At 37.4% G+C, this 13,829-nt stretch overlaps 1 protein-coding gene across 5 annotated transcripts in view; it reads right to left on the reverse strand.

The window, feature by feature from the left end:
* Positions 1-13,829, reverse strand: part of TBL1X (transducin beta like 1 X-linked) — a 195,838-nt gene that overhangs the window by 125,603 nt on the left and 56,406 nt on the right. For 4 of the 5 annotated variants that reach the window (XM_080376937.1, XM_080376936.1, XM_080376932.1 and 1 more), the window contains exon 2: positions 12,198-12,270. The exons of the other annotated variant lie outside the window; for it this stretch is intronic. The gene's annotated coding sequence lies outside the window, so the exon portion shown is untranslated. The remainder of the gene's footprint in view (positions 1-12,197; positions 12,271-13,829) is intronic. 5 annotated transcript variants of the gene reach the window in all.

Consider the following 13,829-nt stretch of genomic DNA (forward strand, 5'->3'; position numbering starts at 1 on the left):
GCCTTTTTATAACATCATCATCATCATCATGAGAGAGTTTATTGACATCAGTCATCTGGCGGTAAGACCACCAGTGTTCCTAAATAATTCTCACACATCTTCCCAAAATATTACATTTCTCAAAGGTTTTAAAGAGAACAGAAACCCACTTTTTTTGCCTGGAGAGCATTTCCCCAGGTTTTTATTTGGGTGGTGATGTTCAAGCAGAGGCAGGGTGGCTGCAGACACCCACTGAGGTAATTCTCCACACGTGCCTGCCTCACCTCTCTACACAAATGGCTGAGTCACTTGTCATTCAGTGGCCCATGATGGCGAATTTTAGCCCAGTTCTAGGCAGACCAGATCCGGCAATGGTTTGCTTTAAAAAGGGTGCACAGCAAAGTAAAGCATTTCAGCAGTGACTCAGTGTTGTGTATTAATAGCCAGCCTAAGCTTATTTAAGGCCCTACTGTTGCCATGTGTCAGGGGCAGGGGCTGGATCAGACTGTTGATCTGACTGAAAGCTCATCTCGCAAATAAAACCATTCTTCAGCACTGCGTGGCAGCACGACGACAGAGCTGACAGCACCCAGGGAGCAGAAGCACGGGTCAAGAAGGGGAGGGAAGGCAGGATGGGCCCTTCGGGAGCTGTTGCATTTGAATCATCTCAGGTCAACTGTGAAGAGCTGGGATTCCCTTGGCCCACAGGAGGAAACAGAGGCCGTGAAGCTGCTGAAGTTGCAAAGAATTGGGCCCCACATACAAGTCTTTATACCCACCGTGCAAAGTGAGTGGAACAGAAAACAGTGTTTAGAAGCATCTTGTATACTTATTCTGCATGCACATAAATACCTGTGTGCAGAAATGAAGAGAATCAGCTCCCAGTATATGCTTTTGGTCAAACTGGAAAGCACAGCGAGGTGAGAAATAGAAAGAGTCACCATAATCTGATTAGCTGTGTAATCAAGACTAAACTGGGAGATCAATAAGGGAAACTATAAGGAGGGTTTTTCCCATTTTCTCTCCAGCATACTGTGCTGAAAATCTGGTGAAAATCTAATGGGATAAAGTAACAGATGGTAGGTAGACACCCAGGGGACATGGAATATGTTTAAAGACAATACTGGCTAACACTATGATTAAGAGTATATAAAATATCACAAGCCACTGAGTTGAACTAGCATTTAAGTAGTAAGGCCATAAACCCCTTAATATTCTAGGTTAGACTTACATAGTTTTATAGATACAAGACAAATAGGAAGAACACTTACAAAAAGGCTCTACATTACACAAGTATCTGGGCTATTTAAGGGAATGGCTCTTGACCGTGTCTTGAGAAACGTGGCAAACTCCATGAATTCAATACAGGATAAAATAAAAAGGACATGCAACTAAATTAATCAGCAGAGATGTAACAATAAATAATGGACTGAATGTACTGAAAACTTGGGTTATGTTTCTGGAAACATATGTTCTGGGAACAAAACAAGCCACCAGTGGATCTGAGCAAACCATTATCATCTGGGCAACCTGAAGCCTACCTGACAGTGTATCATTCTACCAGGTCTGTAAGGACTCTGGGGAAAAAAACCTGTATCAGTTCCCATCCATTTTCTCAAACACAAATACATCAATAACTTCCAGCAAAATCTTCCACGTAACCCACTGTTCTTCCAGTTAGTACACATGCAGGAGTACAGATTGCAGTCTGTAAGCTGAACACACAAGCAGGCCAGCTCAAAGTAGCCTCTCATGCTCAGGCAACACTTTCATTTTTTTCTTGGGTATGGTCCAGTTTCCTATACCAGCCTAGTGAAAACTATGGTGGTCCCGTGTCTTCCAAATATTTGCCAACAATTAAATAATAACTATAAACAATACAGTCCAGCTGTAGAACCACTTATGTCTCCATAAAATAAATAAACATTATATATATGTAAACTCCAGAAATATACAGATAGATGGATACACACACACACACTAGAGTTTTAAATGGAGTAGATGTAAACAAATGATATAAAAAAATATAAACCAATGCTGCATTATTATAAGCCAGTTATTTATGTAGATTTATTTTAAAATATGTCTGATTGCATTCATAGCACTGATGAAGAGAACAGTAATGCACTAAACATCATTAAACACTTAAACTAAAATTTCTCCTTGATCACCCCTTCACAACCACTTTGACTCCACTTTGCCACCCCAGACAAGAATAACCACATGACCTGAAGGTCAGAAAATTCTTACTCCATTATGAGAGCAAAGTGAATAATTTCCAAAAGCAGAGCCCTCTCCCATGCACAACCCTGCTTCTGGCTCTCCCATCTCCGACTGGCACTAATTTAAATTAGGGGATTGGTAGCTTTAGCACTTCAGCTGTTATCAATTACCATTATATCATGCAAAGCACTCCCTAAAGTAATGAGGAACCTAGCTGCTTATGGAAATAGTGTAAAAACTGCACCAGAATGAAATAGAAGCCAGTATACAGCAGAGACACAACCAGCCCCTCTGTAAGAAAAAAAAAGATTTAAATGGGCAGCTGCATTCTGCATCAGCAGAATTACAACCACTTCTGTGAATGGTTTTAAGGTGCATATAGAGGTCACTGTCTTCTACAGATTGGGTTACTGCAAAGCCAGTGGATAGTAACTATAGCAAGTCCAACAGAGTACTGGACTGCCTTAAAACAGCTGAGGAGAAACAGAATAAGCCAGAATGAAGCCGACTCTGATGCAGCTTCAGAGCAGGCACCGTCCTCTAATTTACTCACAGCTAGCTCTTGAAAACTTTGCAGTGTTTTTACAACCATAAAACCCAATAAAACAAGCCCCAAAACACACTAATTTTTTTATTTTTTTTTTTTAATCCTAGTGCAGGAAAACGGTGAGAGGTAACGAGCTTGGGCCCAATTAATTACGATACAAGGAACGGACAAGAAACACACACTTAGGAAGCCTAACTTGTAACAGCCATCTTTCATTGTTGTGCTTGTGTCTGTTCTTGGTATATACCCCCTATTTTGCCCAGATACAAAGTATGTTAAGGATGCTTAAACCAGTACTTGTCCTATAGGGCAATGCTTGCTCAACTGAGGAGCCAACTCAAGTCATTCAGGGCTCACCTTGCACATACCGAAAGGGCAGATATAGATAGGCTTCCTGGCACCCTTCCATCCTACAATTTCCTACCGCTATTATACTGATCATTCAAATCTAATTTTAACAAGCAAGCAACCATTGTTACAAGACAGAAGGAAAAGACTTTAAACACATTTTCATGCTTTTCAACATCTGCATATTTGTCTTGCTTTTGTTTCTGGAAAGGAGCACGGAAGAGGAAAATAAGGGAAGCACTTTCCCAGGTAGGGAGCTAAGATGTCAGTGCTGTCACTTCTCATTTCCTAAACAAGCCGAATTTTTCCAAACAATACGTGGGTAGCAGAAGGGTATTATTAATTTAAGAACTAATTCACTAAATTTAGACTAAAAAGTCTAAAAACCATGCTACACTAACAAAGCGATTTTGAAAAACATATTCCCCTAAGATCACATAAAAATAATGGGTTTTGTTTCAAAAATACGAAACATTTTCCACATGCTTTGGTAAAATCAAGTCCTACACAGCCACAGTATTTATTTTTTTAAATAACTAGCTATATGCATCTCTTCACAGCTAAGTCTGTGTGTAAATGAAACGCCTCCACCAGTTCAGAAAGAATCTAAAAATTTCCTTCATTGTATACTATCTCACAAGAAGACACCACTGACCATGTTTCTAAGTGTTAGCATAAGAGATCAGAAAAAACCAGAAGAATTTGAATGTTCTTCTACCTATTTTCAGATGGCTTTCAAAAGCGAAGTCAAAACAGAATAATGAAGAGTTGAGTTCATTAGTCGCACAGCAGAAGACATCATCCCATAAAATGTGCATTGGTAGTGAAAAGTTGCAAGGGGTAAGATAACCACTGAACATGATCAGTTCTGAAGATTATCATAGAAAAAGGACATAAACATGGTTCCAATAACCAAGGGTAAGACAACATCCATAGAAAAGTCATCCTGATAAGGAAGAAACAGCTCAGTTTGTTCTGAGTTAAAACACAATCAAGTTAGCTATGTGGCACATCCTGCTGTTTATAACACATAATTTTAACAGAAGATTAAAGCCATCTGCAGGTCTCCTAAACAAAACAAATGCTATACTGTGGTGCTGAAATATGTAAGGTGCTTCCATTAACTAGAATTCATATATTAGAAGGCTATTTTTACATTGGAATGGGAAATATCTAATAGCATTTAACACTCTAACAGGTACAGAAAATATTACCTGTGTAACACACTGCCTAGGTTTTACAGCCTGCATAAAATACACCGTTACACTGTTGACTGAATGGCAGTAGTCAAAACATGGGGGATCAAGTCCTCTTAGACATTACGGAACATCCACAAGGTATTTAATTTGATCCCCTTGTTCAAGTGAGGGGCATTTGCATTCATTCACATTCAGCAAATGACTAATCTAAGAAAGCTAAGATTCTTGTCATTTATTCGTTTCTCCCAAACTCCATTTGTTCTTCTATGGAATTATGGCCATAAATAAAATGTTGCATTCAGATGGGCTGTGATACAGCCAGCCAATTTCACTGCAGATAAAGGTCAAAGAAAAAAATTATTAAAAAACAAAATAACTTTTCCTTTGTTCCAAATTCTCTATATAAAACATCAGTGCCAAGCATTCAAGTAAACCCTGAGCGTCGTTCAGTCCTTACTGGGCTCTTAAACAGGCTGTACGTTTTATCTGCCATAATAGCAGCACTGGGCAGAAGGCATCATTTTTGGAGCAGGACAAGTTACTGAACTATTTCTTCAGTTTCTTGTACATTAACTACTGTGTTGCAGCTGTCACCCAGAAACATATGACCATCCTTCTCAGCTAAATAATCTGCATGTAAGCCCTAACCTTAACCGTAGACCTTCATAAGCATGAAGACAAAAAGAGACCAGTACATTATTTAACTGGGTTACCTCAACAACAAAAGTTTTACAACTCAAACATGCAATTCTTGCATTATACCTAACTTTGAAACATTGCAAGAAATCTGTATTTTAGAAATTCATCTGAACAGGATGTAAAAATTTTAGCTAATGGACAATTCCTCACCCCAATTTCAACAATTTTGCAGCTTTAAAATAGCTATGAATATTGGCGGAGTAACAAAATCTGTTTCCTGTTTGATTTTTCTACCTTTAACTTATTTCCAGTGCATCTTTATTTCCCTAACTTCCACAAAAAAGAGCCTTCTCATATCATAATTTTTCACACGCTTATTACGAGATGATGACCAACTCACAATTCCAGTCTCTATTTAACAAAACAGATTAGATTTTCTGTTTCCTACCAAAAGATGAGCTCTTCCAGAGCTTCCAAACTCTTTCTCTAATACATCCAAACATTTTGAGTTTCAGGTATGAGTACTGCTCCTCCACCTGCACCTCTGTACTAGTTAAATATTATCCATTCGATATGATGGCAAATACACTTTTTACTTGTTAATCTTAGAATCCTACAGCAAAACATAGTATCACTGAATGGTACATTTACATGCAAGCTGTACAGCATGGCTGCAGCGCACCTCAAGATCCACAAATGAAAAATTCTGAAGGAGTTTTAGATATTATGGGCTTGCACAGATGAAAACAAAAAGACATCACTTTGCTATTCCTCATCACTATCTTTACAACTGAATAGTGCAACATGAAATAGTAAACTGAAAAGCACAGTAAGAAAACTTAACAACTAGAATCACCTGGAGATCTGGAAACAGAGAAAAATGCTGGTATTTAGTCCAGAACGAGGATGTTCAGGAACAGCTCAACATAGCTTTTTTCAGTGACTAAAACTGGAGGCAGTAACTGCTGGATTTGCTTACAAATTCAGCCAGTGTTTTAGGGACAGGATGCAGGACAGGCTTCTGCAAAAGCAGGCAAATACTTAAGCATGTGTTATTATCATACAGTATTAGCAGAGACATAGCTCTGTACATCTGGTTTCAAAGCACAGGAGATACTGCATCCACTGCTTTCCTCACCACAGATGTGCACACAAACCACTAGGCTGTTCTGGACTGATGCTTAACATTGACTGGATAGATTGGAAGTTGTAGGGAAAAGAAGGACATGGGACTTGATGCAATGAAAGGTAACATAGAAATACAAATGGAAAGTAACAAAGAGATACTACTTGGGAAAATGCAAGATATAACACATTTGATATATTACAAAAAAAAAGTAATAAGGAAGGAAAGGAAAAAGTGCACTGAGCCATAAATTAAGTAGGAGATATCATGGACAGGCAAGCTACATAGTAGAATTAAAAAAAAAGAAAATAATCAGAAATCATGCTAGTAGATAAAAAATATATCCTCTATAAATTTAGGAGGACCTGGACTCCTGAATCTCCTGGTTAAATGGAGAGGAGTCTCTGAAAAGCGAAACCATGAAGTACTGACTTGAGTAAAGACTGACAGATACATTTGTACAGGTGAAAAAAGGCAAAGTGGGGCAAAGAGAAAGTGGGGTAATAGTTTACAAATATCTAAAGGAGGAATCTGCACAGCAGAAAGAGGAAAACATTTTTTTATCAGATATGGAAACTCAAGGAGGAGTAAATGGAAATTTTTGTTGGGTTTTTTGTTGGTTTTTTTTTTTTTTTTAAATGGAAAATATTGAGTGATTAGCAGGAAAAGCTTTTTGGAGGGGAACAAATGTTGACCTGTGAAAAAACTGCCAGAGGGAATACTGCAAAGCTACTGTTGGACAAAATAACAGAAAATGCGCTGATGGGAACAGTCATGTATCAGCAAGGACAAACACCCTGGATGATGCAAAAGACCACTTCTTAGTATGCCTATCTGTGCACCATGCATATTGTAAGTAAGATATACTACCTGAAAATTTGTGCTTCCTTTTTAATATAATGCTAATGTACTTTATCACTAATTCTAACAGGCTTTAATAGGAGGAAGCATATATTCAATTATTTTATTACATGCTTGGAATATAAATGGCAAGCATCTGCACTCTAGTTTACTTCTTCCGTCCTCACCTTCTCATAAAAAAGCAGTGGCACAGTTCAGCATTCAAAGCAGCCCTCCCCAGCCCAGCTGCTTTCTTGGCCAGTTTGCTGGGATCTATATATCCAATCTAATTATTTTGATTCTCATTTCCAACCCTATCAGTGGTGCAGTGGTGCAAGAAATAAAAATGCCAGTCTCTTGAATGTGTTAGAACCTAAGAGCTAACAGCTACTCTTTTGCAGAAGCATCACTGTGGCCCAAAGCTCCTGTCACCATGCAATTTAAGTTCAGTGTTCTGGGTGTGACTTGAAAGCCATTTCCCAATGTACCAATATTGAGCATTTAATGTAACATTTCAGATATGCTACAGGTTGTTGCATCATCTTATTCTGTCACAGTGTAACCGACTAACAAAACCCAGCAATGCTTCAGTTTAGTTTTTGTCTCTTTTTAAAGGCTTCCTTAAGTAATTCTTCTTTTGGTATTTTCCCCTTTGTTTTCTTAAAAGGGAAAAAATAGGATCATACCAGCTTATCTTCCCTTAAGTGATCAGAAGAGTCAGTAATACTGCCAAAACACCTACTATCCTCTCAAGTCTGGGGGATCATATGTTGCTCACTAGCTGAATTCCCTTGGGGGTCTTTTCCCTGACTATGTGCTTTCCCCCTCTTGAATTACAGTGTTTCTTAGATTACTAATGCCTCAGCACCACCAAAAATATTCCCATTCATTTCCACAGCTTTTACAAATATGGTAACATGATTTGTGTTTCAATATAAGCGTCACCATTTTACTTTTTATTATGAATATCATATGTTTGGCAAGCTGTCTGACCTTCCTTATGATGATGAATGCCACAGCAAACAATTTGCTGTATCTTTAAAGAAATGGCCAATTCAATTACATTACGCCAGAAGCTTTCAAATCCCTCTCTGCCAAACGTCTTTGCTATATCCTGCCACAGACAGCCGATTTGTATTCCAGCACAGTAGGACACTTGTTTTATTGAAGCATACAGTTCTAGTTAGGTACCATCAACAGAGCACTATTTCAGTTCTCCAGCTCTATGTTCCTTCCCACCGCCTCTAGCCTCAGTTATTAGGATTTTCAATTTTACTGACCAAACGTGTATGCATTACTAATTACATGCATGAAATCCAGTAGTTATCGACTGCTACAACAAAATACATTAGTGACCAATTACAGGAGTTCTTGGCAGCAATGGTTATCATTTTAGTGGATTTAATCATTGTACTTAAAGTGAAGCTTGAGATTCCCTTTGAGATTACACCACTAATTGCTTCTGTTTTGCCAGTTACTGCATGAGCTGGTTTGCAAAAAGGATCGCTAAAGATGCTTTCTAAATATTGAAGAGCAGCAGATGAAGCCTCCTGTAATGACACCCCCCTCCCCCAACCACAGTGTCAATTAATTCATACCACAATGCCAACTGCCGATACGTATCCCCCTTGTCATCCCCTCTTCCCTTCTCATTTCTAGTTATTTGGGCAGACAACAGCAATACAGCTGCACTGCTGTTCACATGAATTTGCATGACATTTATTTATATTGAGAGTTGAGAATATTACACTTAAAAAAAAATACAATTTTCTCCCATCTTCTGTGTTTGCAGAGGATGCTACTTGTTATTCTTATTATGACAGCATGACTGAATGACCTTAGACCTTTAAGAAAAAAAACCCAAAATAACAACCTAGGCAAAGTACATGACTTATTACATGCACAACACCACCATAATAGGTTCCACTTTCCACGAATCTCTAAAAACAAACACTCCCCCTCCAGAGGAATTTGTAATATAACATATTGTTCTTTAAAAGCCCACGTCTACTTCCAGATCCCCACTAGTGATGAATTATCTGGTTTACAGCCTCATAAAGTGGAAGTGTCTATATATTTCAATGCTGAGGCCAACCACAGGACTTTGGTACCTTTCAAATGTAGTGATAAACAACTTGCCAAACACCAATGAAAGGCTATGACACATGGCTTCAGGCAAAACAAGGAGATAAAATTTCATCAACATTTTAGGTCTAACCAAAATAAGTTGTCTTTCAAAGACAGAAAGTGTGGGGGAGGGTTGCAACGACAGTTCTGTTAGATGTCTGAGAACAAGGTATTTTAATAAAATAGTTTAAATAATTTTTTTTGGTTCCTTTTTATTAAAATTTCAGGTACTGGAGCTTTCCATTACTCAAATACCACTTTCTGAACAACACAGAAATATTAAATAAGAAGTATAAAACCCCCCAAAAATCCTCATCGAAAAATTTCTCATGAGATTACAAAACCTTCTAGAATTGTTTCATCAAACATCAACTTTTTTAGGATTTCAGTAGATGCTAAATTGATACAACTCTAATTAGAAACTTAATTGCACTCTGAGAGAGATACTGTAGAGTTTTAAATCCCCAGAGACTTCTAGACTATGAACAGCAGAGCATATGACATCTTTAAAAACTGTCAGAAACCATACACTATGATTTACAAAAATAATAACAATCTCCCTGAAATTAACTGCTAAAACAAGAGCTTTGTACTACAGTATCAATAGGCTGTAGCAACAGTACCAGTTGGCTTCACTTCAGCCTCTAAATACGGTATAGGCTATTATCTACTGATCCCTGAAAAAGAACATAATGCAGTACACAGAGGGTTGCATCACGGGTACGTCTTTTCTTGCTTCAAAACCAAATGTAGGTTTGTACAAACACATTGATCTTTCCAGAACACCAGGGACAAGAAATGCTATGTGCAGGAGGCTCTCAAAAACAAGGCCAGGTCATTTCCATGCTTAACAGAGAAAATCTTGCCCCAGGGAACTGAATTTCAAGTCTGAATGAGAAAATGTGCAGGTGATACAGTAACTACAATAACTGGCAAATAATAAACTGGATAAAACCACCTAAATTAGAGATCAATCCTATATTCATAAAGGAACAGACTACACAATTTAATTGGATTATCCCCATCTCTTAGTTCAAGAGTTCTTGACTTCTGCCTTCCTCACAACACTTAGGGACAATATTCAAGTAAAAAGTAACGTAACACTCACAAGGTATCTTTGTCAAGGCAGGAGTCACTACACCTACAAATCCTCAAACCCAGCAGAATGACCACCTTTCTTTTGTATGGGCAAGCTCCTGTCTCACGTATGCAAGCATGAAATTTAAACTGTAATTGCACCTGGAGTTTCTAGTGCTTCCCTCCAAATGAGCAAATGGGAACAAGACAGAAGAAAACACTCCCAAAATGAACAGCTGAGCTTATGTAGCAACCAGAATACAAAAGGTCAGGAAATACCTGTCTTTCATCACTGTCAAAAGCAATAGACTAAAATATGCAGAGCAGGACTGATAACACAGGAAATGAATGAAAACATTTGCTACATGTTAGTATAGAAGTTAAAAGAAACAAGGCAAAAACCTCTCTCAAAAGTTCCCTGCTGGATTTAAAACAGAGCTGTTGAGCCAATTTTGAATTCAAAACATGGTACTGTCATTTAAGAATACTGAACTCTCCTTCAATAAATCTTACACCTTCTTACTAGTCCACAGACCTAATTCCTAAAACCATACATAACGAGCACAAGTATAACAAGGCATAATATTTACAGGAACCAGAACTTCAATGAGAATGACAAATACACTGGAAAACAACAAGTTACTTAGAATGCAGTCTCAGGCATTTGTGCTTCACTCTGTAACTTACAAGTCAAGGAATAATAATGCTAAATGCTGTCATGATGCATTTCTGAATGAATTAAATCTTATGTGTGTATAGTTCACAAAGCCTGGCATATTTTTAAATTGCATATTTAATTCTCTTTAATATCCCAAGCAATGAGAGACTTTTTTTGTCTACTACTCTATCATGAAGAGATAAAACCACTGAATACTATGGCAAAACAAACACACTCTTTCACAAAGTGACACGACAGATATCAATTTCTAAGTTCATGCATTCAGTACAAGAATATGATTAAACCACAGCACAGATTTGGAATAAAATGAACAGATAACAAGTTTATATCAAGAGACTCTGAGCTGATAAGTAGAGTTTGTAAAATTTAATGTAGATACCAGTAAGGATATTCAACTTACTGAAGCATCCTAAAACTAAACAATTCTTTTAGCATGATAAATACCAGAAAGGCTCCAGCTCTGGCAGTTGTTTCAGAAAACTCAATTAACTTGCCCATTATTAAAAACATGTTACCAGTAGAAAGAAATTTTGTGCTATACTATACTTATCTGTTCATTAATATTACATGCCTTTCATATGTGAGTATGTATGAATAAATGAAAATGTTAAATAATACAACAAAGTACCTTTTTGACGCGTAAAATAATTTATTGTAACCAGAACAATGCTTGGCTTGCCAGAAGAGGAAGCTAGGTGGATAACTGAAAAATATTCTTCCTGCCTTTTCAGAAACCTGTGTGGGCTAGGTTTGGGACTGGGGACCTTCAGATGCCTAGGAATGTCTGCCACATGCCCTGGCAAAGCTGGTGAAGAAAAGCTGTCCCTGTCCTATTTTAAATGGAAGGTAATCCAATTGCTTTAGTTGGAAACAAACCTAACCAAGACAATAGCTTTTGTCTCAAACAACCTGAAATGATCATTCACCATTCACCCTTTCCAAGACAATCATGTTAGGCCACCACAAGGTCATCTTCTCTGCCTTTGTCCTCTGATGGCCTCATACTTAACCTGGCCTCTTCTTAGGAATTCAGTCCTTCTGAATCTCAGTGTCTTATTATGATCACAAACCAGCAAGATCAAGTTTAACTTTATGAAATAGAGAAGTCATTCAAACTCAGGAATTAGCCTCAAGATAAATAATTAAGAAGGTGAAACACTAAAATACCAAGAAATCCTGCATATAATCTATATTTAATTTTATGGAAGCTTTAAGGGTAACAATAAAAACCAAACCTACTGCAAAGCACTGAAGGCTCTGCACCCTTTAGCTAGCCCTGGTACTTCTAGTACTTTTCAATTCAAAAGCCAAGGTATTGTCTCACGTTACAGACTGTAATTAGGCACAGAGGTGGTGAAAAATATTTAACAGTTTTAACATGTAAAGCCGATTTCCAGCTAAGCATTCACTTACTCAGGTGCAAGAACAGTCAAGATCCCCAGTTTCCCCCAGATTTTCCCTTCAGGCCAGTTTTATCCTTAGGTACCTGTGTACAATAAAAACACAAAGAAAAAAAATTTTACATAACTCCTCATAAGTTTATCTCTTGATTTTATCAACTCCCATGGCCCCAAATTGTCAGCAATTTAAAAATTTGGATCTCCAGCTTTTCTAACAGGATTATTTCCCATCAATTTGCTTAACCAGAAGCAAACTCGAAGCTTTTTTTCCTCTGCAAAAAGACTGTGTTTTATTTGAGCAGTTCTACATATATATTTTTTTTTAGACCCAGCACAACTTAAATGAAAGAGTTTTCTGTGAGAAACCTCATGTAAATTCAACCTGGTAGAAAGTGGGATTGCATGACTTAGGTATATTTCATCACTTGTTTTCAGGAGTACAGACAGCAACACAGTTAAGGCTTTGTTAGCCAAAGATTTAAACTACCTTAAAACTGTTAACATGTAACAAGAAAGTCCTACACATTCAGTTATGACTTTAAAAATTGAAAGAAGGTTCCTGTACAGGTGCACTGTCACTTAGTTAAGGAGAAGTTCAAAAAATGAAGTTATGCTAGGTTCTCCAAGCACTAGTATGAACTAAAGAAACATTTTCAAAATGTGCTATTCAACCATATGGAATAGATATTTGCAAACATACGGAGTTCCAATTAAACAAGTGTGGCTTTGCTGACACAAAAGTCCACCTGCATATATTCAAAATTACAGAATTAGACCATCTAATTTAGAGCAGCTCATCTAACAATAACAGTGGAAAAGAAATGCAGTTGATAGAACATAACCACTGAAACTAGTTTCTTTAAACAGTAACTGCAGCTTTACTTTTGACCATGGTCAGAATATAACCAGGTAGAGATGGAATTAGTTCCCCTAAAATACATCAGAGCAAAAGAAAATTATTTTTCATCTTCTCCATCTGCTCATGCACATAAATATATAATTGGAAGAGTAAGCAAGGCACCGTTTTTCAAAGAAGATTTTACTGAAATCAACAGAAATTAAAAAACTGACTATAACTATGCTTCCTAGTTTTTAAGTTTTCTTTGCATATTGTGCATCCAGATTTTTGCAGGACAAATATATGGGAAACAAGTCATTTAAAAAACCCACAAAATTCAACAAGCTATATATAAGCATCAACATCCTCAACAACCCTAAATTCTTAAAATAAGAAAGGCGTCCAATGAGGTGGAAACCAATAAATTTTTAAGGTAAGCACTTCAGAAGTCCCAATTGTATTTTTATTTATTAGGGATTTGGAGTTAATTGGCTGCCTTGTTCATATCTATTTTGACAGGCTTTTTATTAGGTGATGGTGTGCATTTTTTTTCCATAGGGCCTCAACTTCATTCAGTGAATACAGCAGATAGAAGAAAAGAGAGTACTGAAGATCTGCCCATTAACTGAATTGCATCTGGTCACAGCACAGTTCTACACTTTACTTACTCCAGGTTATTCTGTGCCATTTCAGAACAGCACTCTGAGGACAGAAATGCTAGTTCTCACACAGAGCTCCTCTTCGGTGCTGTCAGGATAACAACACATTGCATTACAGTCCCCTGAGATGTACATTATATGATCCCCA

Source organism: Falco punctatus (assembly GCF_963210335.1).
Source record: "Falco punctatus genome assembly, chromosome: 2".
NCBI classification, from domain to species: Eukaryota; Metazoa; Chordata; class Aves; order Falconiformes; family Falconidae; genus Falco; species Falco punctatus.